Below are 25757 nucleotides of genomic sequence, written 5' to 3' on the forward strand. Positions count from 1 at the left end.
CGTCCCCGTGGATACCAGGTGAGTGTTACAGTATCTTGGTGTCCAACCACATATGACATATTACGTGAAGATTTCCACCATCTTGGAATTGGACCAGCATATCTATTTCGATTACTATGGTAGCATCACTACAGTAGCACATTGTGTTCTTGGGTGTCCAGGTGGAATTAATGTTTAAACTAATAGACAGCCCTGCAAGTTACCTACAACATACAATTAAGATGAATGAGACCACACACTCCATCCGAACATTACACACATATACGCATTACTCACAATAAACTCTAGATGAAACATCATATAAAGACACAATAGGATGCACATATAAATTGCACTTGATCTGATTTGTGTATGCACAATCATAGGCGCAACATGTTTCTGTCCCTAAAACCGCATATATCGGACATTCATCAGGGGCTGTTCTCTTTCAATCTTCATCAAGTATTTGATTCTTGTATCTTGGGTGTTCCAGTTCACATAAAGAACACTTTCAGATATTGCAATCCCCACATATAAAACATTCAAAGGAAAAAAAGGGAAGAAGTCACCATCAATTTCATAGACAATATTAATTAATCTTTTAACCACCAAACAATTTATGTTACATCTAATGCTAGTTTGTGGAACCACAAAACCAAACATTAACGGTTACCTGCTTATTGTGCATGGTAGCTCCCACATAGGGACAAAACAATTCAACCACCCTATACAATAGTAGACACGCTTCATAATGGCCTTCAGATGGCCTTTAAGTTCCACTGCAGTAATACCAAATACACAGAGGGACATTGATCAATACTTTTAAAAGAATATTTTGAAACAAATATTGAAGAAAGGACACCAATTATGAATCTTTACAAATTGGCTCTCCTACAGAGTCTATAAATGATCCAAAGGCATAATTCTAATCAATCACATACCTTTATTTGGGACAACTTTGTGTGCTACACAATTTAGGACTGTACATCACTTTTCCTGGTGTATCCATGCTCTGTTTATTCCCACCAAGGCCAATCCAACTGGACTCACTCGCTATGTAGGAGAAAAAGAGAAAATATCTCTCTTAATCATTAATGTGATACACCACCTGCTATGCACTTGTGTGAGAAAATACACCATGTTATTGGGAAAAATTACCAAACCACAATCTAGCATTGTGTGTTAGAATGTCCACAAACACCTCATTTGCTGCACCATGTCAAAAATATATCCATGGTGATATCCCTTAGATGTCCTGACATGGAGTAGTTCCAATGCAATTAGCCCTACTTAGATACATACTGTGTCTGTCTATACTTCACTCACTAAACAGACTCCTTGTACCAAGATCAACACTGTGTGCTAACATTTACCTTTGCATTTGCTGCAAGACAAAACACACAGGTTACCCTCCTTCACCTTCACTGGCTCATATATAGCCCGAAAAACAGATGACTGCATGTTTTCCTCGAGGTCATTAAACCAATCACAGAAGTTCTGAGGAGGCATAAACAATGAACTACTTGTCTCCCTTTCCTGTTTTCTCAAGAAAGTCCAGCAAATTCCATGGCGCCCATTTTGAAATGTCCAAATGATCTGCGATGCAACACCACAGCTCAGTTTATCGCTATGCATGCATATACTGTCCCTCATTGAATGTAATCAACCCCTTGTATGTCAATCAATACTTTATGTCAACATAAAATGTATGTATTACACCTCTGACCCAGTGCATGGTTCCATACTATAGGGTTACATAGGCATTGTTTGTTTGTTTGTTTATTTTATTTATATCGCGCACCTGACCTGCAGGAAATTGGGCGCTAAGGATAGTAATAGTTACAAGGCATAGAATAGACAGTTATGTGCATTAATACAGTTTGAACATACAAGGTAAAATTACAATGGTGCATATATACAAATTGAACATTATACATATTATACATTGGGTCATAGCAGTAATATGAGACAATCACCTAACAGTTAGTGGTATCAGGAGCTGTTATTTTATGTTTTATTTAGTATCCAGGTGATAGCCTGACTTCTGAAATTGTTAAAGGTCTGAATGGTTTGAATATTCTGTGGGAGAGAGTTCCAAAGCTGGGCAGCTAATACTGGGAAGCTGGAACCTCCCACTCTTTTTAGATTGTATCTGGGCACCACCAGACATGCTATGTTGGAAGATCTGGTGGTTCTGTTGTATACCTTCCATGCAAACTTATCTATGAGGTGGGGGGGGGCTTGGTGGTTGAGCGCTTTGTGAGTGAGGCAGATAGTTTTTAGGGCAATTTTGTCCTGTATAGAGAGCCACCTGTGGTGCTTTCTCGTTTCTGATATATGCTCTCTTTTGGGAATATTCAGCGCGGCTCTGAGCGCATTATTTTGCATATTCTGTAGTTTATTTAAGATGGTTTTGTTCGCTCCTAAATAAAGACTGTTGCAATAATCCAATTTGGATTGTATGAGCGCTCTCGCCAGAGTAAGGCAGCTAGTGGGGGATAGTAAAAGTCTACAGGCTCTGATCAACTTGCCGGCGTAGGCTGTGGCCGATGAGGTCATGTTGATGTGCTTAGTTAGGTTACACTGGGCATCGAAGTCGAAACCTAAAGTTTTTACATGTTTGGCAATGGGTATACTGTTCCCATCGATGACGATATTTGTGTAATGAGGACTTAGTTTGAGGATGTTGTTAGATGGTCCGACTAGGAGTAATTCGGTCTTATCATCACTCAGGCAAAGGCCATGTGTGGCCATCCATGCCTGAATGATGATGTAGACTTCATTAATCCGCGTGACGTCTATATCATAGGTTCCTGAGAGGGGTAGGAGTATCTGGGTGTCATCTGCATATTTGTATAGGTGACACCCCGACGGTCCAATTTGTCAAATAGTGTCTTTGTAAAAATGTTGTACAAAGTGGGTGAAACCCAGGATCCTTGAGGGACACCGCAGGTGATGGGGATGGGGTCAGCAGCTGCTGAAGGTGAGAACATGCGCAAGGTTCTGTTGGCGAGGAAAGATTGGATCCAGGCAACTGCAGAACTGGAGAAATGGGCCGCTGAGGATAGGTGGTTACAAAGTATGGAGTGATCCACCAGATCAAAAGCAGCAGAGAGGTCGAGTAGTAGTAGGATGGCCATCTTTCCTTTGTCTTTTAATTCATCAATCTGGCTTTTGAGTTTGACAAGTGCAGTTTCTGTTCCGTGCCAAGGTCTGAAGCCAGATTGACGGGTGCCGAGTAGTTTGTGAGCTTCCAGATAATCTTGTATTTGCAAGTAGACTATTCTGTCCAAAATTTTCAATAGAAAGGGGACTGTCGTAATTGGTCTATAGTTGGTGGGTATAGCCGGGTCAAAGGTCTGTTTTTTTAATAGTGGTAGAACCCAGGACTGTTTGAGGTTACTTGGGACTGATTTGTTGCAGAAGGAGGAGTTTACAAGTTTGTTGATGAATGGGGCGAGGTCTCTAGCTGCATCTTTTATAATCTGGGCAGGGCAACTGTCGCCCTTGCAGTTTGATGGTTTAAGACACGCAATGATTTTATGGACTTCAGGAAAGGTGACTTTTTTAATGTGAAGCCTGCGTTAATGTGAGAGGTAGGGGTAGGAGCTGGTGTAGTGACTGTTAGTTGGGATCTTTTGTCAGCTATTTTGGTCTGCAGTCCTTTGATTTTGTTGGAGAGGGCATTTTGAATGCCGGTACACCAGGCTTTATCTTTGGTGCATGTATCTGGCGGTGGATTGGGGTTCTCTAGTTCTCTTAGAATGTTGAATAATTCTTTAGTACTGGAGCTGGCTTAGGCTATTCTGTCATTAAAGGTTTCTTTTTTGGCCTGGATTATCTTATTTTTGTAAGTGGCAGTGATAGTGGCCAGGTTAGTTTTGTTGGGATGATTTCCAACGTGATTCCCATTTTCTTTTTTCAGTGCAGAGTGTTTTCAGCAGGATAACACAATGTTCATGTATTACATTTTAAGTTCCATTTTACAGTATTCCATAGGCATACTAGGATAACACAATATTCATGTATTACATATTCAAACAGTATTCAGTTCCATATTGTAAGGTTACACAGGCAACAAATGCACATTCCACCTGTGACATAAACTCTGGGGTAACAGTATGGACCAGACACATTAAACCGCTCACTGCATAGGGCCCATCCAAGTGGACATTTAAAAAAAGAAAACATTATACTAGATGGATTTGACACTATGCCACTCAACCTCCTCATTGAGACCGTTCACATGAATTTGGGATCTGAGAATAATGTTTTGTTGAAAAAACAGGAGTCTGTGATTGATGTCTTCCCTGTTCGAGCATGAAACTTCTTTAGTATAACCCATTTGAAATCTTGAAATCTTATGTCTATGACCTTTCTCCATTAAATGTTTCACCATAGGAGCCTGTATAATGTTCCCTTTAATACAGCTGCAGTTCTCAACTAGTGGAGTCTTACACTTTCTGTTGGTTTTACCTATGAACCAGAGTCCGCATGGACAAATGTGCATGTATACAACATTTTCACTGTTACAGTTGCTCAGTTCCTTTAAATGCCATTTGTCATGTAAACCTATATCAGCGTCAACTGTTTTCATAGCAAATCTGTACACAACACATTGTCCACAAGCAAAATGAGCAATCACTGGAGGCATACCCGATAGGGTTGTTTGTTTCACCACCCCTTGATCTTTCTCTGTTATGTCATTCCTGACTAGAATATTCCTTAAGTTTTGACTCCTTTTGTTAAGCTATTGGCAGGGCAGGTTTCAAGGTGGTGCAAACTTTCTTCCAGCACTTGGCTACCACTGTTTTGATCTTATAGGAGAATTTGGAAAATGTTTTAACAAAAACTGGCCATGTCTTTCTCATTATTTGGGGTCCCTTTTCCAGGAGAGCTTCCTGTTTGTTGTTATATGCCCGTTTAGCAGAATCATTTCCCAATTCTTTGGGATACCCTCTCTCATGGAGTTTGTTTTTCAGTACATTAGCACTAATCTCATAATGTTCTTACTTGCAACTGTTGTGTTTCCGTCTCAGAAACTGACCAAATGGCAAGTTCGATTTGATATGTTTTTCATGGTGGCTGGAGAAGTGCAAACACACATTTCTATATGTTGCCTTGCTGTAGGATTTGATTTACAGTTTCACTTCCTGATGGAAAATGGTGACATCCAAGAAATTAATCTCAAAATCACTTATTTCCTTGGTGAATTTTAGAAAAACATTCTGTAAATTGAACCACACAATAAAGCTCTCTGCTTCTTGCCTCGACCCATACCAGCCTATAAAACATCATCTATGTATCTGAGCCACTGTTTGAAGTGGTATTTATGGGGATTGCAGTCCGCATACAATACAGTCTTCTCAACATTTCGAAATATAAATTGGCCTGGTTGGAAGCCATGTCTGCACCCATGACAGTCCCTTCCACTTGCTGATAGAAATGGCCTTGAAATTTAACAAATAGTTGTGTCAACGCGTACTCAGTACACCACAGAATAAACCAATTGCTTACTGGATGATCATCATTCCGTCCCATTAAGAAATCTTTAATGACCTCGAGTATGGCCTTCTGGCAGATCATTGTGTATCATAACTGGATGTCCACACACATAAGAAGGTGGGTATCCAGAGTAAAAGTTAAACCCTCAATTTTGTTTATGGTGTTGGTGGTATCTCTCAAATAGCTCATCATTTTTTATAAAATAAAAAGCCTCAGGTAATAGTGAGCATATTTAGATAGAGGCTCCAAAATGGAACTCACTCCTGATACATTGGTTCGACCAGGCACATTCAACGGATTTTTATGAATCTTAGGCAATATATAGAAAACCAGGACTCTTCCCTTTTCTCTCATAAGCAAATCTGCCCTTTGTTTCCCAATCATATGATGATCTAATGCTCTTGTTACCTTGTCTCTGATTGCCCAGACCATTTCTTCAATGGGATATTTATTCAACACACAGTCGTTTTTTCATCCGCCAAAAGATTAGTACACTCTGTAATATAATCTTTTCGATTCAAAAGAACAATGGACCACCTTTTTCAGGCTGTCTTTTAATCACCTTATGACTTTCTGCTAGTTTTAGCATAAGATCTTTCTGACACTTATTACAATTTGAGTGGATTTCTCTCTTCATTCACTCCAATCTGGTCACTTCCTCTAACACCCTTTTCTCAAAAACAATGAATTCCGGTGAATGGCTATGAGTGGGCAGATTGAAGGTGGAGAGATTATGTAATCCACTGTAATTTTGAGTGTCAAAAGGGATTGATTCTCAAAGCACTCACTTAAATGTACTTTTCACATGAATTGTTGAAATTCAGTTCTGCACTCAAAAGGATGCTGAATCGTAGTGATGACAAAAAGAAGCTCTTTGTTAAGGGTTTTTTCTTCAATTGTACTCTGCTCGTAGCTGGACAGATTCACTATCATTGTTTCTGGCTTTGAGTCCTCATTTGGTTGTTGGTCCAGTTCCCTCTTTTGGAAGCTCGATCTAAAAAAGGAGTCCGACCCTGCCTCAATAGTTTTTTGCCTCTGAAACCTAGCCCTCTTGTATTGGTATCTTGTTGGCGTTTCGAGTCACTGGTACTGGGTCCAGAAGTTCTACCTTCCTCATCGCTCGAGCTATATGAAGTGTCCCGAAAATGCACACATTTCCTACTGCTGGGTTTGTCAACATTTCTCCCAAATTTGTAATTCTCCATGACAAGGAAAAGTTCAATCATGATTGAAGTTTTGTAAATATTTTTTCATCTTTTAATTCTTTCTAGGGGAGTATAATTTTAAAAGTCCAATACTTCCTTCAAATGTGACTCTAGTTTGGTCTTGAAGGATTATAGATTAAGGGGCTGATTCATGGAATAATTTGCGCTGAGAAACGGGGATTTGTGTGCCATTCTGCCTGCAAATCCCTGTTTAACAAATGGGGGCAGAATGGTGCACAAATCCCTGTTTTTCAGTGCAAATAATTCCATGAATCAGCCCCTAAGTTCCTTTTAATATCATCTTGGATCTTGTTAAGATCAATTTCTATTTGTTTGGAGTCCTCATATGCAGTATCAATAATCAAAATGAGCCAAGAGTGTCCGCACTTATTCGCAATGTAGCTCCATTTGATTTTGAAATATTTATTATCCAGACATAGACGTGGATCATTTCTCACAATGTGTCCCTGTTGTAAGGATTGGCTTTTCAAATATTCAAGCATAATTGTCCCATGAAGTTCTGTTCGTACTAAACCTTTTCTAAGTTGGGACAGTTCATTCCATTTATCACTATTGGTGTTTGCCTCATTGATACTAGTGCCAGCCAATACCAATAATGAATCCAATAGTTTCTGTACATAATCCTTATAGCAGGTTTTGCCCCTCTGACATTTAGAGACCTAATGCTAGATTACTTAAACATGTTTGGCTAGTAAGAATAATTAGTTGGCAGTCATTTGGAAGGATAGGGGACTTTCCATTGCATAACTCCACACATGTTGGGTCTATTTATCTTTTGGGCATTTACATTTCTTGTGCGGATACAGAAGCATATAGCAGCTATGAAACTGCGTGTTTCTCAACTTGAGAAAAGAAAACCAAAATAAATGGCTGCCTAGAACTACACATAGTCCGTTCTCCCTATCCATGGCAGGCTTTAAAAACATATGAAAAAAAGTAAACAAAGAAAATGGTCACCATGGAATGGGGAGAAGGGAATACTAATCGCACAGCAGAGATGCGCTGGCAACAGTACTGCTTCTGGCGCCAGCGAGGGACAGAGCAGAACAGATAAGTACAATTGGGGTACGGAGTGGAGTGGATATGTGGAAAAGGGGTTAGTGGGAGAGAAGAGGCAGGGGACGCAGGGAGAGCACTTACCTTCGTTCACGGCAAGGGAAGATGGTGGCCTCCCCCTATGAGGAGGATCACAGAGGGATCTTTCCCTGTGTGGTAAGGACCCCGTTCTGAGCCTCCTCATTGACTGGGAGACTGTCATACCCCCCTCGCTGGGTACAAATAAGACATATTGGTAAATCACATTGTTGTCCATTTTCACAAGATCTTGACACTGACAGCTGTCACAGAGGCGAGCGTCTATGTACTTTAGATATTTATTTTTATTTGTTTTATATATCTTTAATTTCCTTAATAATTTCACACAATTAAAAATGAAGAGAGTTAAAATAGTCAGCTTCAATCTTTTACTCTTTTTCAAGCTGAAGAGATTATGAGCTCCAGAAGAGTGAGCAGGTCTAGATGCAAGACAATCAGAGGTATACAAGGCTATGGTTGGGCGCACTTCCCCAAAATGACTCCCGCATTTACAAGGATGGCAGAGACAAAGGTTTAGTGACTCACACATATTTGCATGGCACATTTTGGAGTGCAAACCAGCTTCCGTTCCCCGCTTCAATGCACCCCAGAGCACCCACCACATCATCTCTCCTCATGGCCTCCTTCCATCCCAGCACTGCAAGGATAATATGAACCTTTTGTTTAATTTGCAAAGCAGCACACAGACATGCACCATTGCACTTTGGTGATCTGCAGGGCCCCAGAAAGGAAGTGGGGTATGTTATATGGATCTCTGAGGTGATGACAAGAGCCTGCCATTTGTAGCCAGACTCCACAATTGTGTACCACTGGGAAATCTAGAACAACCCCAGCAAAATCTCTGGGAAAGTTTGCAAACTTTGCCGAGCATCAAACCATCAAAAATGTGAGTGGCAGAAATGAACACGAGCATTCGGACGATTACATTGGAGGACTACCTGGAGGTTAAATGGTTTCCCTGTTTACTTCACCTAGAAAACGTCCCCAAACCTTACTGTGTATACCTTCACTTCTCCAGACATTTACTTTACTTCTTCATGCCTTTAATTAGTCTGCATCTTGACATTGTGGAGGTGGCAATGCATGTGGTTAAGCTTAGCTAAAGGCAAGGGTTGGGGTCAAGGTGGTACAGGACTCCGTTGTAATGACAAAATGAATGCTACGGGAAGTGAAAGACAGGAGAAATAAAAATGTGGAGAAGAAAATGTGACTAAGTGAATGTATGGCGAAGTGAATGTTATGTTATGTTATGTTATGTTATGTTAATGGGTATTTGTATAGCGCCTTTCACCATTGGTATGGTCCCAAAGTGCTGTAGGTTGAACGCCATTGGGGAACGGAGTCCAGGTAAGTGGAGATAGAGAAGTAAATAGTGCATGTGTGCACTTGGTATGTGTGCATCTAGACCACATTTTTCATGAGGGATGGCTGCATTCTAATGCTAGATGTGGTGCACAGGGTATGTTAGACAGGCAGTATGTGTGCAGATAGGCCGAATTTGTCATGGGGGTAGCTGCATTCTAGATGAGGTTGTGCTGGGCTGTGTGTGTGAGGTATGTGAGATCATGTATACAGCTAGGCCGAATTGTAAGTAAATAAAGACAGATCAGGTTAAACATTGCACACTTATCTATGTCATTGGTTTTATTTTATTTATTTATTCATTTATTTATTATTTGTATAGCATGTGTACACAGACAAGTGTTTCGAAGCGCTCAAGGAGGAGCGGGGAACAGTGGGAGGAAAACAATAGTCATCCAGAACCCTTGACTTTTTGAATGATACAGGCCTGGACAGGGGAGTGTAAGTGCATGAATACGTGTGAATAGAAACATATAACGGTGAAGATAACACTTTCATGCCAACTGGCGTCCTTAGTTTTTCCAAGTGTCTTACACAAATAGGGTAAAGGTGGGTGGGGGGACAGGGTAAAACAGACAGGCTACTATACGATGGTAAGTTGAAGGGGAACTAACTGTTATATAGTGGTGTGACATAAAAACAGTAAAGGGTGGTGGGTGGACGGGATGGGGGAAGAGTGTAGGGAAGGTGGACTGCAGGGAATAAGTACGCTCCGAGTAGTTAGGGAGTTTAAGGTAAAAAGGAGAGGGCGGTAGGGTGTGGGGAGCGGATGATGGGGGGTTGAAACATAAGGGGGGCACATCAACATACAAGGAGGATCGAAGAAGAGGAGATTGCTGGCAGAGAGGGTGGTTAGGGTAGGAAGGAAAAGGGAGGGGAGGAGGAGGAATAGGAGGTAGAGGCTGCAGAATGCGCAGACAAAGTAAGTTTGGCCTCACAAGTTGAAACACACCAGCAGCTAGGCATAGCCAGGTGGAATTTGTCAGGGCAAGGTAGGAACACACACAGCAGCTGGGAACAGCCAGATTCGATTTTGATGAAGTTCGGGGTGGGAACTAATCTTTAAATGATTGTAGCTCCATACAGCCAGTGTGTCCAGAGCATGTGCAATTTTCCAAAGCCTCTACAAGGTGGGTGGATTCCCCCAGGACCGGCCAGGTAACGGACAGGGGAACAGACAGTGCCCTAAAAAGCAAGCCTTTGAAATCAAGGGCTGCATTCTGCCTACCGGTCCCTGATTGGTCCAGATATCAGGTGCACCAACCAATCAGGAGGAAGGTGCGTTCAGGCAGCCCAGCAGTGAGGGAGACCGCACACTGGGTCAGCCATGATGGAAGGTGCTTTCTGCCCGCACCTCGTGGCACAGGCCCCGACAAAGGGCCATTGAGCATAGTAGGCAGGGAAGTGGTGTTGGTCAGCTGGATGGAATAGCCCAACAGGGCTTTGAATATGAAAAAGATGCTGCGCTCCTCGGCGCGCTCACAGTGGGCAAAGTGGTGTTGCCAGGCATCACAATTCTGCTCTGTCCGTCGGCATGGCTGCAAGATGTAGATGCAGCCCAAGGACATCAGATGGAGGACGTTTGGTGTGGATCTGGTCGCAGTAGAATCGAGGGAGAGACATAGGAACAGGCAGGGCCTTTAGAAGCGGGCCTTTAGAATCAGGGACCGGCTTCCGCCTACTGGTCCCTGACTGGTCCAGATATCATGCGCACCAACCAATCAGGAGGGAGGTGTGGCTAGGCAGCCCAGCAGTGAGGCAGACCGCATACCGGGTCAGCCATGATGGAAGGTGCTTTCTCCCCGCACCTTGTGGCACAGTCCCTGACAAAGGGGCATTGAGCATAGTAGGCAGGGAAGTGGTGTTGGTCGGCTCGGCATGGCTGCAAGATGCAGATGCAGCCCAGGCACATCAGATAGAGGACGCCTGGTATGGATCTGGTTGCAGTAGAGTGGAACTAGTGTGTGGCACAAACATAGTTGTGAAGCAACAGAGCACAATAATATGGTAACAACCTAAACCATAGACTACAAGGGGCAGACTTGGACAGACATGAGAGGTGACAAAGAGAGTTAAAGACTGGAGATACAATTTAGGCAGGTATAAGAGGACCACACACCCTGATTCATGGAATCATTTACGTGTAAAACGGGGATTTGCGTGCCATTCTGCCCACCAATCCCCATTCATCAAACAGGGATTTGTGGCCAAAATGGCACACAAACCCCCGTTTTACACGCACATAATTCCAGGAATCAGGGTCTCATTATGAGTTTCGTAGTAATTCCATCAGAATGGCAGCCTAAAGCGTTTACCAATAGTGCCATTCAGCCCACACAACCACTGTTGGATTGGTATGGCAGTGTTTAGTAGCCATTTATAGAGGTGATAGGACTCCATAGGGGATTTGGAGAATTACCAAGGGCTCTAATTCCACCGGTGAAAATGCCTCACGTATTTGGCGTTAAAGCAGGTGAATTAACTACAACACTTGTCTATAGATTGGGCCTCCACTTTAATGGCAAACTCATCGTTTGTTACTGAGGTAATGCACCGGCAAAGAAAATGGGCGCCTGATTTTTAGCAAACTGACAGACGTGTACTGAAGCGCACTAACACATGTGTAATAAAGCTGCCAGTATTTTCCAGAAGCATGTGCACTTCAAAGTATGCACAAAATATGTTTAGTGATCCCTATGTGCTGAACTTGACGACCATTCGAAGCCCTGCCCCCAACGTTCACAGTATTGACAGGCGATTATTTCTCAGCGTTTCTCTCCATGCGTTCATGCTGTAAAGCTGCTGTGCGAGGCATTGGAGGATTTTGAAGCCCCCTCCCCTGCTGAGATTAACAATATTATTATTTAGAATTATATTGCAGCCTTTGTGGCAATGTTATGCACATTCTAACTGGTTATTTTCTTACTTCTCTTGTCGTTATACTGCGTCAGTGGCGCATGTCCCCTTACATACATTTTATGTATGCAACGTACTTAAAAAAACGACTTTTAAAGGGCAATTATTTTTGTTGAGAAATGTGCCCGTTATCCATGTTTTTCACCCACCGCGACGATCTTTCCGTTTGTCAGAACGCCACCATCTCTGATAAATGACGGAAGACTGACTGCGCCACTTTATTAAAAAGTAATAACCATTTTTGCGCGTACCCTTCACTTTGTAAGGAGGGGCTCATGAATCAAAGGACACTGCCTGTCGGGGCCTGATAAATGCATCGTTTACCAGCTGAGGAGTTATTTAGGACCAGCTATTAATTTAAATCACATTTATCTTCCCTGAATGGGGGGAGGTTGCAGTGATAGGCCCGTGGATGACCAATGGTCCAGCAAAGTGCATATTATTTATGACTACCGCCTGCGAAGCACTGCACAATATGTTAAAGGGAAAGAATAACAGTTGCCATTACCATGGTTAATCTCGGTGGCGCGGTGGCGCACAACCTCGTTTCCAGACCTGCAGTTTCCTGTTACAAATGCACTGCATTGTTCGAAATTGTGCATCATTTTTATTATAATTTCCTTGCGTAAAGTAAAACATTTGAAACAGTGTTCGCTTTCATTTTTTTTGAGAATGCCGATGTATTTATTCGACCCCCCCAACCCCCTTATGCAAGATGGATAAATCGTGAGCATTTCCTAAGCAGTCACAAATCAGATTAAACACACACAATCTCTCTTTTCACTTGCAGTTCTTTGGAAGAAAAAAAAACCGCATCTGTTTTTGCCCGTCCCCGTCACGGATGCAATAACAAGACCCAGAACAGAGCAATATGTCCGTTTTGATTCAAATCTTCCATGTAGAATTTAGATAGCTGATGAAAAGCACAGATGCCATGCTAAAGAAAACGATAAGCGTGAAGTCCGGAATAATTTAATATGTTTTGGACGTAGTGGGGGTGATAGAAGAGTAGGAAAAGGAATTGCTGCCAGGCTTACTATTATTAATTATTGTTATGTAACAACAAAAACATAGAAATTCACGTAAAACCTGAGCACTTAATCCACCAACATGCACTGACATAGATGTCGCGCATGACGTCACACATGACATGCACATATCCAGAGTCTACTGGATCATGTCTACCAAAAGGAACTGAGAAAAAAAAAGTCAATGCAACAGACTGCTTATGCTTAGATGCTTTTTCTTTTATCTCAAGCATGTAGCAAATCCCAAATCCCAAATGGTTGTAAATGTTATTTCAAGAGCCATGACACAGTGGGGCTGATTCATGGAATTTGTGCACCGAAAAACGGGAATTTGTGCGCCATTCTGCCCGCAAATCCCCATTTGTTAAACAGGGATTTGCGGGCAGTATGGCGCACAAATCCCTGCTTTTTTCGGCGCACAAATTCCATGAATCAGCCCCTAAATACAGTGGGAGTAATTTTAAGACTTGCTGCTGGTGGATGATTTATTGTTACTTTAGAAAATGCAAGCAGTTATGTTTTGTATTGTCACTTCAATGTCCACTCAACTAAAGATTTCTCAGTGAATTTCTATAGTTTTTTGGACATTGGGTTAAACATAATTGTACTTAACAAAAATGGGCCTGTAAATATGTTATATGTGTGTTTATTACAGCACTGGTGATATTGACTGTGCAGTTGAGATTAGTTTTGTAAACACATTGGAACACAATTTTTTGAGTCACTAACAACCTTGGCACCATTCAACCAATCCTAGAATTTATCTCCCAGCTAACCCTTCACGCTGAATCTGTTGGTTGTCTCTATGACCAACAATCTGGCTTCAGAGCAGCCAGTGGCATGGAAGCTGCTCTCTCCCCTGAACACCCATGAAGATATGCTCTCTAAACTTGACTCCAGTTCCTCTTCTGTCCTCATCCTCCCTGACCTTTCCTCTGCATTTGACATGGTCAACCACGCCATCCTGATTAATGGACTCCGTGAGAACCTGGCATCATGGATCAGGCCCTAGCATGGCTGGGATCGTTCCTCTCGGACCGACCCACCCATGTCCAACGTTGGTCATTTCTCTCCACCACCTCTCTCTCCACATGTGGAGTTCCCCAGGGCTCTATCCTCTCACCCTGGCTCTTCAATGTCTATCTGGCCACTGTGGCCCTCCTGATCTCTTCCTTCTCTAAATGTCAGTGTTATGCAGATGACATACAGCTCTCTTTCAGGATACCCTTGGTCTCCTCCCGGCCTCGCTCATTCCTGACTGTCTATCCACTCGAAGACAAGGGCCCAACACCCTCCTTGATGGCATCTGTGGATCAGGCACACAGTGACTGGAACCAGGAGGCAGAGAAGAAGACAGGAACCTGGACTGATTTTCAAAACATCCTCTTTATTCAGACATCAGAAATAACAACACTGCGTTTCCAAATTCACTGCCTTTTATACATTTTGAGGTTGGCAACATCTTATTTTATGATGTAATACAATTTGATTGGGCCTGACAATTAAGCACAAGCCCTCATTTGCCTGTGATTTGCTGGCTTAACTGCCACACACCAGTTCCTATGACATCACTTAGCATACAAGCTAATTAAATTTGTGTGAGATCCTTTTGACCTTTATTATACATCCTGTGATGTCTAGAGAAACAACAACCTTGGCAGCCTACTCAAGGTCCTTTTAGCAGGCGATAGCATGCTTCTCTGCCACAAAAGTCGACAGCTGCAGTGGACTGCCCATGAACCCAACACAACTGTTGCTAGTTTAACAGCTGTCTGTTCTAACTGCCACCTTCCCGGAACACTACCTGGCCTCCCTCGGCTCATCAATGTCAGAACTGTTGCAAAGAAGCCCAAACAAAGTGTTCCAGAGATGTCCTTCTTTAATGAACATTTAATAAACTTCTATGAGATAATTATGTAACTATTTCATCATGACTGTGTGAAATCTGACCATTTTATATCTCTAGCAACCATTTTAAAATCTGCCTGACCTTGTCTCAATCAAAATGGCTGCCCACGTCTACTTTTAAGAAGAACTCATTTTCTGTTCAGTTTTCAGCCTAGATTTTTGATACTCCTAATATATGTTTAGGACCTGAGATAGCTTCCGCTACGTGGGGCATTCTGACCCTAAAAATATATATGTTACCCTAAAATTTACTTTTTTTGCTTTTAAAGCACTACAATTCTGATTTTTGCAATATTGGAACGATTAATCATCCTGACAAGTGGTCTGCATTCAGTTGGATAGGGGGGGGGGCTTTAACACCTCCTCTACACACTATTCAGGTGTGGTGCACCTCCAAAACTCTCTGCCTTAATGCCAGTAAGACAGAGATCCACCTCATTGGAACTTCTGATCCTGCTTTTTGTCCCTCACTCTGGCCACCCCCTTGGGTCCTCACCCTCCTTTGAGGCAAAATACCTTGGGGTCATCTGAGCCTCCACTCTCTCTTTCCCTTCCCACATCACAGACCTTGTCAAGAAGACCCACTTTCAGCTGCACCTCCTCAGAGGTATTCTCCCTTTTCTCACCTTCCCCCAGGAGTTCACTGTCCCCCAAGCCCTGGTTCTCTCTAGGCTGGACTAAGGCAACAGCCTCTTGCTCAATCTACCTAACTCTACCCTCCGCCCTCTGCAACATATCCAAAACAGGGCTGCAAGACTTATCCTTTGCCTCAAGACCAGGGTCCACATCCCTCTGGCCCTGAAATGCCTTCACTGGCTCCTGTTGGCTGCAAGGATCATGTTCAAGACCATCTGCATCGTCCATATCGCTTTTTGGGACCGTGGCCCTCACTATCTTCAACTTTCTCTTCCTGAGTACCTTCCTTCTAGAGCCCTCTGTTCATCTACCTCTAACTCTCTGCAGGTCAGTTGTTTATCCATGCAGGTGCCTTCCTCTGGAACAGCCTCGTTGCCTCTCTCCATCTTGAGCCAGATCTCCTTAAGTTCTGGAAGCACCTCAAGACCTTCCTTTTCTCCTCATCTTTCTCTCTCCCTTTTCCCTGCTAACCTACTCTTGCCCTGCTCCTTCTACTCTGCTGACTGGCTGCTTGGTGCACTCATAGTCTTACAGGGCACATCCCACCCCTCCGGAACAGTCCTCCTGCACAATTGCCGCCTGGCCACCTTGCACTGCCAAGGGACCTACCTTGCACTTCCTGACTAGGATTTTGCCCTATTGTCCCAGCCTCCCTCGCACTTAACTCAGAGCCCGCTGCACTGGTTGCAGTTCCCCCTCCACCCTCTCTCCTGCACTTCATGTTGCGCACTTGCCTGATCTGAATGTCACAAGGCTTAGTAATATTGTTTGTCTTGTCTTCCTGTGTTCCCCTGTCTTGCCTTGAAGCACTTGTTTATAGGCGCATAATAAATAACAAATCAATCAATCAATAAATCAATCATTATCTGAATACAAAATAATACTAATAATCATAATAGCTATGATACAAATTGTAAACCTTATTTTTTAATAACTGTTCATAAGTTTCCATTGAGTTGGCACAGATATAGCGGAGTACCAAAATATACATTTTCCATTCAATCTTCAATAGAGGCACTGATGTATTTACCTGAAACATACATGCAATGTTGGGATCTTGGCCCATATGCGTACAATACTTGGTTTGGTGAAAATTCAAACAGACGTTTTTTATGAATAAAATTATCAAACACATGGAGGGATATGTTGGGTCCATGGACTACCAGGATCCCTCTGGTAATTATTTAGAAATGGACTAAGCTGCAATGGAGGCTATATAATGTTAACATGTGCTCCATCTTGGATTGAGATCTTGTCATGAAAAAATGTGTGAAATGTGAATATAACGGTACCCTGGGGCATGCTGGCGGCCAAAGTAATGGGGTCTAATAATACAAGCTTATAGCATTGAGCACCAATGACATCTTACCCTGGAAGTTCTTAGCCAAGTTCCTTTCTGAAAGAGTGACAAACCAGGCAGCCAGGGAGCCAGGTGAGCAGCAGTGAGAAAAGGGTGATACATGTATGCCTTTTTACTTGACTCAGCCTTCTCAACCCTCCAACTAAGAAGGAGGTCAATAAAACCATGTGAGTACTCCGTCGTCCAACCTCAACATACATACTTCCTAAAGCAAATTTGGACCTCTACCATTCACTTTGTCACATAACTGCACTCTAGTGGCCTGTTAGTAATTATATTGGTTTCTACCAGTCTTTTAGTCACCTCCGTAGTCATTATTGGTATGGTATTTAACTGTGTTGGTCACATCAGGCTCCCCACTCACTCGAGCACCAATTTCCCAATTTCACCTAACCTGGCTCCTCAAAACCCTTATTCCTGTAACCGCACTTTCTACTGTGGAATCACCAATCCCTGTGGGAACTTCAATCCTTCATATCCGACTACTTTTAATCAGATCTCCCGAACATTGGAATTTTGGCTATCATTGAAACTTGGACCTCATTTCACTACACGCACTACTTTCAGGCACTACAAACCTTGACTGCACAGATGAGTTATTGAATAGTCCCTTTGATAGGTATGACCTGCTCCCTTTGGTTCCCTTCCACCATCTGCTTTTCTTCCTTCTTCCTTTGAATCAAATGAGATCCAATATATTGCTCTTACCCCTCTCACGATTCCCACTATCTACCAGCCTGTGACCACGCAAGCCTTCTTTTTCTAACCTCAGCCTTCTCCTAGACTCCGTACCTACTGCGTCCCCTAAAAATTACACTGCCCATCTTCACAGTGTGCTTTGTTGACATATGCAACTCAGGGGGCAAGGCACTCCCATAGTGTTCGCTGTGCATGTGTAAAAGCAATGCCGATCAAGCTCTGTGTAGGTGTGTACAGTGCCCAGGGAAAGGTAAAAGTCCATGTCCTTTACCTAGTTTTCCATGTGCATGACAACAGACATTCCCAGCAGGCACTGCTAACATGCTGGAAAAAAACGAAAGGCAGGGGTCTCTGTCTTCCAGATTCTGGGAACAAATGTGGGAGGGAGCTGACATTTTAAACCTGGAGCAATACATGTTGAAAGAAATATCAATATTAAATCAAAAGATGACATGTTTTATTTACAATTAATGTAAAAAAACACAATTCAATAGATCATGTGGCAGCATAATATGTTAATAGAAATTAAATGGGGAATAATTCAGCATTATATATATCACATCCAGACATGCCATATACACATTAACCACTAACAACATGCTGCACATATGGACTAACTCAAACAATCAGGGCATTGTGTGGGGAATCACAACCACAACTCCATAACTAGAACAAATAACACAAACATATGAATACATGTGGCCAAGAGGAGACCAAATTGAATAAATTGGTGTAAGTGACTTTCAGCTACTTCCAAAGCACCGACCAGTTTTGACCTGATAAGTTTAGCTATAAACGTCTTCATCAGGTGGAGGAAAGGCAATCCTGAAAGAATATATTGGGAATATATAAATAGAAAAATGCAGACATTTATGCATAGCAATGCTCCAAAGTAATTTGAACCGTACATACAAAATCAAATCAGGCCATGCAATTCAAGGAGGCATAGAAATGATCAGGAGACCAAGATTTTATTCTACGCATGGCCAAATCATTATCTGTCAGATTGTGCAAAGATACATTGAAAATTGGTAAAGCAATGTCTACCAGCAGTATGCTCTCTCTTGCAGGTTTAGACATCTCCAAACGAATCCCCCCGAGGAGTAGCCCCTGTTTGAAAATGCCCTTTAGGAGCTGGTGCACATTGAAAGGACCTGTGGCCGCGTTGGCTGCCTCTGCCTCAAAATGATTATCCTTGAGGGTTGATGATGCGACCAGGTTGGTTGTCTCATTCCTCTTATGAGTTGCTGGTAGAGGTATCCAAAAAGGTAACCCATTCTTTCTTTCCTGCAGGGTAAGTTTGACCTTGGTTACATTTTCAATTAGATTGGTAATCAGAATTATCCACCAGATTTGGAAATACACTTCTTTTTCTAAAATTGGCAATGTCTATTTTCAATGTATTGGTCTTTTAGTTTATCAACAGGTTTTGGGCAACAACTCCATCGAGCTAAGGACAAAACATAAAATTATTAAAGCAATGGGGGTTAAGCCTGCAGTGGTCCCATCAAAGTGAAATAAGTCCAAGGTCACCTCAAAAATCCAAACTCGCTAAGATGTGTGACAAAAGTGCTACTCCCCTACTAAGTATATTTACAATCAAAATCACTACTCAATAATCATTATAAGAATGCAGTTGTATCCAAAAAGATAATTAATAACTCATAAGTGACTGTTGCAATTATTCTTTTTTAATGGGAAGCCAACATGTGTTTCAACCTGAAACCGCAGGTCTTCCTCAGGGCTAAAAGTCTGAATAAGAGATCTATTTGTGTATCAATCTATTCACTCTGTACAGTGGGTGCAAAAGACACACCTTTATTAAGTACTACAAACTCTACATCATCCAGTATTCTACTTGACAATTTCATTACAATATTCACTGCCTTCTGGTTCTCTGTTTTCTCTGTGTCCATGATCTTGTGTTTCGTGTCCTGTCGTTGGATCTTCACCCTCTTCTCCTTCTCCCACCTCTGGTACCTCGCCTTGTCCTGAATTGGCTATACCTGTGACTGGTGGATCTGGGAAACATACCCATTTGTATGTTTTCTTGAAATTGCCTTTCCTTTTCCTTTTCAATTGTTTTAAAAACTTTTTTTGTTATTAGTTGTAACCTCTCTCCCTTCTGTAATAGCCTCACTCACATCTGGATCAATCTCTGGGTCTGAGATAATTGGTGATGTCTGAGGAGTACTGTCCCTGGAGTGGGCCAATCCGCCATCATATTTTGTTTCAACATTGTATACCTTATCGTCATGATAACGTTGTTCATCTCTGAAAAACTTCCACCAAGTGACACAAACCCAAGCTCACCTCAAAAATCCCAACTCACAAAGATGTGTTACCAAAGTGCTACTCCCGTACTAAGTAGATTTACAATCAAAATCACTATTCCATAATCAATATAAGAATTCTTTCAAGTCTACCCCCTGCCCCTGCACTTACTACCTTGTCATGCGCTTGCATGTTAGAATTTTCACAAGCCGAATATAACTGTTTTGTTTCTCTACGTTTTTGATTCCCATGTCCTCCCACCTTGTCTTGTGGCACCTGGAAACATCTGTGTTTAGGCGGGATACAAACTTCCAATAAAAAAATGAAAACAAAATCAAAGTGCTGTTGTAGTCAAACACGCTCATTAATGACTCATAAATGGCTGTTGCAATTATTCTTTTTTTAATGGGTAGTGAACAGATGTTTCAAGCTGAAACCAGAGGTCTTCCTCGGGGCTAACAGCCCCAATAAGAGTGCAGAAAAATACAACAATACTAGTCTAACACATATACAATATAGTACTTGATACATTACCAAATATTAATGTGATCATATTTCATATTAATTGTTGTATCCATGTGTAGATTCATTATTGAGTACATCAAGTAACCATCATAGGTTCAAGGGGTTGAGAGAGAAAAAATATACATGAAAATCTACCATTAGTTTGTTCAATCCCAATACTTAATTGCACTTGCAGACATCACTACCAATACAAGTGTTTGTCTTTGTGTCTTGAACGTCACAGATTTCCTAAGTGTGCTTCGTGATCATGTGTCCACCACCATTACACCTTGTGAGCATCCATTGAAAATATCACATGCTCTTTTGAGTCGGGACAAACCTAAATGTTGGGGCATGCATAAGCAACTCCAAATGAAAATAGTCATCCTCTTAGTACAAGTATATAAACAGATTTCCACAAAATATAAACCCTGGTGGTACCTTGCTATATCCAAAAGGCATATCACAAATATAAGCTACGATGGTTACTTGATGTGCTCAATAATGAATCTACACATGGATACAACAATTAATATGATATATGATCACATTAATATTTGGTAATGTATCAGATGCTGTGTTTTGTATGTGTTATACCTGAATAGTTGTATTGTTCTGGACTCTTATTGGGACTTTAAGCTCTGAGGAGGACCTGTGGTTTCAGGTCAAAACGGTGTTGGCTACCCATTAATACATAATAATTTCAACAGTCATTTATGAGTCATTAATGAGAGTGTTTGACTACAACTGCACTTGAAAGAATTCTTATAATTATTATGAGGTAGTGATTTTGATTGTAAATATGCTTTTTGTTTATCGTTATCGTTACTAACATAAATTCCACAATAAGTTTTTTCACAGAGCCTAGTTTGTTCTTTGCTTCAGCAATTGAAGTGTTATTCAAAAAAACGAATTCCTGAAGTCCCAAGTAATCCGCAGTTTTCTTGCTCACTGTATGTGCTGTCATAATTGTCAAAACCAGAAGATCAAGGCTGCATTTTGTGGTCCCCGGAATGAATGCAATGTTATGGTCTGCATCATCATGGAATAAACAGAGGATGGTTTTAACCTGTAATCCCAAAGAAATTATATTGGATTTGAGATATTCTCTCTCAGTGTGTTGATGCAATTCAATACGAAACTGTTTCTTCTTGAGTCGTCAAAGCCCTTTGCTGGAAATAGAACTATCAACATATAAGTTATAAATGATCAAAAAACAAAGGGCCGATAGTTAATTCTGCTATGTGTGCTTCTGAAAAAGATAAGGTTTGTTTTTTTGGTTTTTGTTTCATTTGATTGGCTGACTTTCTTTTATCAACCTTTCAAAAACATATAAAATATATAAAACATATGCAAAATCTATCCACAACAATGCTTGAGTTTAGCATATTTAAATCATGATAAAGATCTCATAATATTTCATGCATAATTTAAAAATGTAAATGTTCAGTTAACAAAAAGTACCATTTTGAACATATTTTCTTAAAAGTAAAGTAGAAGTCACTGTTCAACACGCAGCCAATTATTTACATAGAATTAATAAACAACTATAATTAAGATTCATTAATATCACGGCTCAGATATTTTATTAATTCTATCTTGGCTGCCAATCCGGGTGTAGTACATTTTTTTTGCCAGATTTCACCTTCTGTTAATGAACAATAGATGTTATAATGAGCCTTAAAAAACGTTTGCTGCTTTGGTGTTAAAGCAGAGCACCCAACAACAATGTGCTGCAATGTTTCTTTCTGATTTTTTGTTGTTGCAGCAACGACATATGTTTTCGTCCTTTGTTATCAGGCCTCGCCTTGCTAGTATTTCATTTGTAGGCCAAAGGTTGAATCTAACTCTTAGATATTGATTTAGAAAAAGAGATTAGGGGCTCTTGATGAGATAGTCTGCCATGGTACGTAATTTCTTTTATGTCCAAATAAAGCTACATTGAAATCTACCTAATTAGTACATTTATTTTGTGTGCATATCCAATCATGTTGTTGGAGCTTAATCTTAGCACGCACAGGATTTTGAATTAGAAGTTCAAGAGAGACGTCTGCCTCAACTAGGGCATCCAGTGTGTAATTGTGCCATTTTGTTGGAAATATGTGAAGAGATGTTAATAAATATGTAGCCAATACCCAAGATAATATTTGAGTTAGTACCTAAAAGGCACTTTCTTAGCAGAGAACACATTTTCCACAACACTTGGAGGGAATAGAGACAGTGCACCTAGTTCAAACCGTATTAGAGCCACTGGTGTACATCTTGGTAACTTTAGCACATTCCTCCAAAAATGGGCCTGTAATTTATCCCAAAACTGGCACTCTCTGGGAACCTTTGTTTCTGGACCATAGGTTATTATTGGTACTCATTTTTGTTGATAGAAAGTCATGATATTATACGATATGATATGATTGTTTATTTATATAGCGCTGATACACAATGTGTTTCAAAGCGCTACAAGGCAAGGGAGGGAACAAGGGAAAATAAATGACATTCTTACAGGCCATGAACAGTAAGGATGTGAAATTAACTATCGTACTCGGCCTGACGACATTTCAGATAGTGCAAGAGCTGAGACATAGATAAGGAAGGGAGAGGGAGAGTAGGAAGGAAATAGAAACAGACAGGTGGCTACCGTACTAGGCCTGACGACATTTCTGTTAGAGCCGGAGAAAAAACAAAAGGTGAGGGAGAGGGGTGCAGAAAGGGAGGGGAGGAACAAAACAAGCAACTATCATACTAGTCCTGGCGACATTTCTGATAGTGCTGGAGGGGGGGTGGGGAGGAATAAACAGTAATGGGAGGGTGGAGGAAACAGACAAGGTTGCTGTCATATTAGGTCCAGGGACAATTCTGATAGAGTAAGTGCATAGAAGAAAGTAAGGGGAGGAGATAGGAAAAAGAAGAAAGGAAAGGAGGAGAGAACAGAGAGTAAGCAGACAAAAAGAGTGGAGAAGCAAGAGTGGAGAGCGAATACAATTGCAGAAGTCAGAAGTAACACCTAATGTTGCAAGCCAGGATATAAAATGAAGATGGGAACAGCGTGATTCAGGGCCACCATGAGTACAAGAAGCAAAGGAAGTCCTGCAGGAGAGTTGAGAAAGAGTGACGCACCGTGAATGAATGAAGTCCATGATGTTGTAATGATGTGCTTACAAGTAAATTTGCCATATTTGTAATAAAGAATTTTGGCTTGCGAGGTACGATTAGACATCTAGCGTCTAAACTAAGAAAATACAATTTTTCATCCGATTGACCATTTACAATGAGTCCCAGATATTTATAATGAAACCACCTGTAGTTTCTGATTTTATAATGACCAGGATAATATGTTTGATTTGCTCTTTCTTTGTCAACTATTTGAGTTTTTTCCAGGTTGATCATCAGGTTATTTCTATTTGCGTAGTCATTGAGTTTTTCTAATGATCTCTGAAGACCTCTGATCTCTGATAACGTTTCAACATCTGCCATCTCATATGACAAGCAGGGGAGAATCCAAACATACCAGAGTGAGTGTACCTTATAAATTACCTCTAATTTAGCTACCAAAGGTGTTAGAAAAATACATGCTCAAAACAAAAGCTGCACAGCCAAGGACAGACTAATTGGTTAAACAGAAAAGGCAGGGGTCCCTGTCTTCTAGATTCTGGAAACAAAAGTGGGAGAGAGCTGACATTTTAAATCTGAAACAATACATTTCAAAAAAAATATCACTATTAAATCAAAAGAAGACAACTTGGATTTGCAATTCATGTAAAAACGCAATTCAATAGTACATACAGCAGCATACAATGTCATACAAACTAAATGAGGAATTATTTAGCATCCCATACATCACATCTAGACATACCATATACAAATAAACCACACAACAATATACTGCACATATGGATTAACTCAAACAACCAAGACATTCTTTGGGGAATCACAACCACATTCCTTAACTAGAACAAATAACACAACAAAATGAATACATGTAGCCAAAGGGAGACCAAATTGAATACATTATTTTAAGTGTCTTCCGGCTACTTCCAAAGCACCAACCAGTTTCAATGTAATATGTTTAATTAGAAACGTCTTCATCAGGGGAGGAAAGGAAATCCTGAAAGAACATATTAGGAATATATAAATAGGAAAATACAGACAAGTATGCATAGCCGTACTCCAAAGTAATTAGAATCGTACTTAAAAATCAATTTGGGCCATACAATTCAAGGAGGCCTGGAAATGATCAGGAGACCAAGTATTATATGTGAAGTCACAATCCATGCTGCTCCAGAGAAGAACTCCAGCCTTCACTGCTGCACTTAAAGCCATGATAAGCTTTGCAAATTCTGTGCGTGTAAATAGTTTTCTGTGACACTTTGCGGACAGTAAGTAACAAGGAACTAAATGTTTATGGTAGATTGTTACATTTGTTCACTTCTGGAGTTTAACCAGTGACCAGAAATCAGCCTGTTTTGCTTATTTCAAAGCACAACAAGACAAAATGTTTTTTCAATTAATTGCATTAGACTGCTCAAACTATTTTTCTGCAACACATTACAACCTGCATGTTGGCTTTTATTTTTACATCCAAACACATTCTACATTAATTATATGGAGCAATAAAATGAAGTTATCTTACATTAGATTAAACAAGAGGCCAGGTAGTGAAGGAAATGGCAGTGTGGCCATGCATTAAAAGGAATACAGTTCCCCCTGCTGTATGTACAAAGGATATTTGCAAGTTAGTTCAGAGTTCCATGACCTTATAAAGTGACTTGGCCTTTGGCCTCGTACTTTTACTTGGTCATGTAAATCATCCCGTCCTTCAATACTCCTATAACGTATAGCATGGGGTACGTTATCCCATATATATTGTTGAGGAAATTTAATATGTAATACCCTTTGGAATCAATCATGGATACAACTATTGATATATCCGGCACTGATCACTGTACATATGTATGCCTTAAGTTGATTAAATGTTTCATATACTTTTATAAAAAGTATTGAGAATTCTTCATCAGCAATTTTTTTGACAAATATGGGTAAACAGATGCATCCAACGTTTTCCTTTTTCACAAGAATAAAATGAAGTGACTCAAATTGAATTATTTGCATTTGGTTTACAAGCACATCTTAATTAAATCTATGATATAGCAGTGTGCGTGCACTACACCTCTCACAATGTCAATGTGACATATAGAACCTGATTATTTTTGTATCCTGAGGCACTTGAAATATTGTTAAGACTGAAACCTGAAAGAGTTTAATATCTAA

This window comes from Ambystoma mexicanum, chromosome 5p (genome assembly GCF_040938575.1).
Source record: "Ambystoma mexicanum isolate Mex_15411 chromosome 5p, UKY_AmexF1_1, whole genome shotgun sequence".
Classification (NCBI taxonomy): domain Eukaryota; kingdom Metazoa; phylum Chordata; class Amphibia; order Caudata; family Ambystomatidae; genus Ambystoma; species Ambystoma mexicanum.